General features: G+C 46.4%; 1 long non-coding RNA gene across 1 annotated transcript; it reads right to left on the bottom strand.

Moving 5' to 3' along the window:
- Positions 1 to 782: 782 nt before the first annotated feature.
- Positions 783 to 3,256, bottom strand: LOC141276395 (uncharacterized). Its single transcript, XR_012325893.1, has 3 exons — positions 3,118 to 3,256; positions 1,719 to 1,833; positions 783 to 1,178 (listed from the first exon to the last, which is right to left on the bottom strand). It is a non-coding gene; the product is annotated as an uncharacterized lncRNA (long non-coding RNA).
- Between the last annotated feature and the right edge of the window lie 828 nt (positions 3,257 to 4,084).

Raw genomic sequence — 4,084 nt, 5'->3', positions numbered from 1 at the left:
AATCCAGCAGAGTAATCACGCTGGCCTGGAGAAATAGATAGTTTTCATGCAGCCAGGAAGGGAAGGAAAATTCAATTCGGTTCCATTCAACAACCATTTCTTGAGCTCCTAATCTGTGTCAACTACTCAGACAGGCTATATAGGTTATAAAGACATGAAAAAACATGGTTCCTGCCACTGTGGAACTTCAAGTCTAGTAGAGTTTATAGTCATAGGGAGTTTTTTGTTCCGGTTTGAAAGCGCATAATGAAAGAAGAATTGAAAGAGACAGAACAATAGAAAGGGAGAATGCCAGGTAAATGGCTTGGAAAAACATTCCTCCGCTTTGGCGTCTACTTGAGGGTGGTGCTGGGGACAGGGCCTGGCAACAAAGGCAGAGATGCTCGGTGGAGAACGGGAGCCCCCCACTCCAGGCACTTGGAGGTTCTAAGGAGGCCGAGAGAGGGAGAAGCGGGAAGCTGCTTGCTCAGGGTCAAACAGGGCATCTAAGGTCAGGGATTTGGAGCCAGTCAACAAGAATCACGTAAACCTCCCGGTATACATCCAGGGCAAGCATTTAGATCCAGCTTCAGTTTCTCACACTTGTGGATAGGAAGAAATCTGTGACTAGGAAGACATAAGTGGCCCCAGGTCCACTTATCACCAGTAAAATCACCTTTTTAAATGCCTTTTGTTAAGAATTTGGTGATAATTCAGATCCATCCTAATCACAGGGAGGAGCAAATGAAGAGAAAGCAAACAATGAAAATTTTAAATTTTTTACAGTTATATAAAAATGTTAAAAGATTTTAAAAAACTTTTTAATTGTTTATAAAACAAATACAGACAACAGCATAAAACAAATGTACAACTTAATACATTATAGGGCAAATGCCCTGGTAACTTTCTAACAATTCAGGAATGGAGACAGAATCATGTCAGGAAGAACTTTTGTTTTTAAGATTTTGTATGCATTTTAATTAATTTATTTTAATGTTTACTTTACATTGGAGTATAGTGGATTTACAATGTTGTGTTAGTTTCAGGTATACAGCAAAATGATTCAGTTATAAATATACATATATCCATTCTTTTTCAGATTCCTTTCCCATATAGGAAGCAAGAACTTTGTAAGCCACGGTAACTGCTGCAGCTTCCAAGGACCAAGTGGACGTGTCACTTGCAGGATGTTCTGAGACCTCCAAGGAAGAAAAGGGCCCTTCCATCATCAATCAAGCAATATTTATGGATTGTATATAATAATGCCACATACCAAGTATAGGATCGCATCCCCACGCATTTACCTGAAGGAGGTGAGAGAAGAAAGAAACCAGCATTTAGTGAGTGCCTACTGTATGCTAAGTGCTTTACCTATGTTACCTCTAAAAGAGATGAACTAAGCATTAGCCCTCACTACAAGTCTGTGAGGCTGGTGTTATCCCCCCTTTATGGTTGAGGATACTGATGCCTGGAGAGGAGAAGTAACTTGCTCACAGTCACACGGTAAGTAACAGGCAGCTGGCACTAGAACCCACGCAGTCTGGCTCCAGAGCCATTCTCTTTACCATCTCTCTACATAGTATGCTAGAAACTTCTGTTTGCCCTCTTAGGTCACTCTCCACCATTCTCCACCCTGCTCTGTGCTGCAAACCATATCAATGGGCTCCCTTACCCTTAGGCTTCTAGTTGGGTTTACCAGTGGGTATCTCAGGCAGGAGGGCAGAGGGAGGGGGAAGCACCTGTAGGAGGGCTGTGTCCCTTGACGCATGGCCAGAGCTCTTATCAGGTGGCTCTAAGCACACAGGGCACTCTCTCCAGGTTCTGGTGACCGCATCTCCGCTCCCCACTTCAGGCCTAGGGGTGGTCAAGTAGCTGTTACTTATTGCGCTACCTCTGTGGTTTCCCTACATCCTGCCCACACCTTTGTAAATAGCCCCTTTATTCAACACTCTCCTCAAATTACCCAATTTGAGTTGCCATCTGTTTCCTGCCCAGGTCTGGCCTGATATAAATAGGAAGTCAGGAAAGCAGCAGCTCAGAGGCCCCTGTCCCTTTGTGGGCAGCATTCCTCATGGGTATAGGACAGTTGCAGGTGAATCAAGACCTGTCATTTGAAAGGCTTCAGAATGTTTGTGTGTGTGTGTGTGTGTGTGTGTGTGTGTGTGTGTGTGGCCCTGCAGAGGGAGGTTACCCCCAAAACTATGGGCTTCCTGAGTCAAGACAGACCACAAGCAGTTCTGTTGGTTTAAGGAATACTAGGCCTTCTGGCAGAAGAGCTAAAGGGAGGAAGCAGAATGTGTGGGGAAGATAAGGAGAGGGGCTCCCATTGCTGTACTGCCTGGGTTCAAGTCCCAGCTCCTCCCCTTACCACGTGTATGACCTCTGGCAGGTCATTTAACATTTCCATGCCTCAGTTTCCCCATCTATAAGGTGTGTTCGTAACGGTAAATTACTCGATAAATGTAATGTCTGGCCCACATTAAAGGTTATATTGTTGAGGGAGCTCAGGAATGAATTTTTCGACCTTTGAGAAATTCAGGTCAGATTCATCTTCCCCAGCCCTTGGGAATGATGCAGTGGGAAATCAGGAAGCGAACTGTGTGAAGCAGATTGCCATAGCTGGGATCCTGGGAGAAGTATGGAATCCCAAAGGAGACTCAGAGCATGGAACCCTTCCAATCAGTACCTCTTGGCTCTGTCCTGGATAAGACTGTTACTTAAGAACACACAGAGCAGATGTCCATCAGAAGACCAGAGCAAATAAAGTTACTAGAAAGATCTCACACTAAGAGAATGAAGAACCTTCTTCTTCTCCCCTTCCCAAAAGCTTCCCTTCTGTAAATATCACTTCTCTCTCCTGCACTGTCAATTTCTCTGTCTCTAAAGGACTGTTCCCATAGATATATAAAGATGCTCTAATATCTCCTATCTGAAACTCTCCTCTGATTTCATATCCGATTCCATTTCTCTGATTCCATTCACAGCAAAAGTTCAAAGAGCTGTCTGTAGATACTTCTTCCCCTCCTATTCTCTCTTCGGCACAATCCATTGGCATTGCACTCCCTACCGCTCCCCCAAACCTCTCTTCCCATGGTCATCCAGTAAGCTCCGCATTGCTTCAGCTAATGGTCAGCTTACCATCGTGCTTGGCTCTCAGCCGCATTTGGCCCCGTGGGATGACGCTCTTCATGTCGACATATCTTCCTGCCTCGGCTTCCGTGGGTCTCTCCTGGATCTCCGCCTTCCACTCCAAGTTTGTCAGCGTGCAGTGGCAGCAAGCTTGCTACCCGAGAGCTCTCGGGGTGTATGGTGTGCAGAGATTAGCTCATTTATCGGTTCTTCACAGTGCCTCAGGAAATGTGAAGAAACTTCCGTCTTCAGTAACCATTAGATGCACGAGGCTGATGGGAGTTGGAGAAAAGATGGGGAGCCAAGGGGAAACACTGGAGTCAGTGCAAGAATGACCTCTAGTCTGTCTGACCTCGCAGCCCTGGGAGCTCCCAGCAGTCAGATGCTGACATTCGTCTCTGCATTTGTATGGTCCACTGGCCCTTATTATTCCTGTTTTACAAGGGAAGGAAGGAATGGGATTTATTCATGTTTTTTTTTTTTTTTGCGGTACGCGGGCCTCTCACTGTTGTGGCCTCTCCCGTTGTGGAGCACAGGCTCCAGACGCGCAGGCTCAGCGGCCATGGCTCACGGGCCCAGCCGCTCTGCGGCATGTGGGATCTTCCCGAACCGGGGCACGAACCCGTGTCCCCTGCATTGGCAGGCGGACTCTCAACCACTGCGCCACCAGGGAAGCCATATTCATCTTCTTGGACATGGACATATAAGGAGAGGCAGTGCCCGGATAGGATCCTGGGCAGAAGAAACCCCCACCCTTCCCCATCCATGTCCTGCAGTGTCTCCAGAAAATTAAATCCAGTCTACAACACTTTCCAAACCTTTACCAGAATCAGTCCTCTCTTGAGCAAACTGGATTGGACTTGGAACCAGAGCTTAGTCCCAGGAGATTAGCACCAATAAGGAAGATTTATCATCTACTTAAGAAATCCAGAGGTAGCTTCAGGGATGGCTGATCCATAGCTCAACAATGTCAGAG

Source organism: Tursiops truncatus, chromosome 14, assembly GCF_011762595.2.
Source record: "Tursiops truncatus isolate mTurTru1 chromosome 14, mTurTru1.mat.Y, whole genome shotgun sequence".
Classification (NCBI taxonomy): domain Eukaryota; kingdom Metazoa; phylum Chordata; class Mammalia; order Artiodactyla; family Delphinidae; genus Tursiops; species Tursiops truncatus.
The sequence above is the reverse complement of the archived record's forward strand: the minus strand, read 5'-3'. Positions and strand labels throughout refer to the sequence as shown.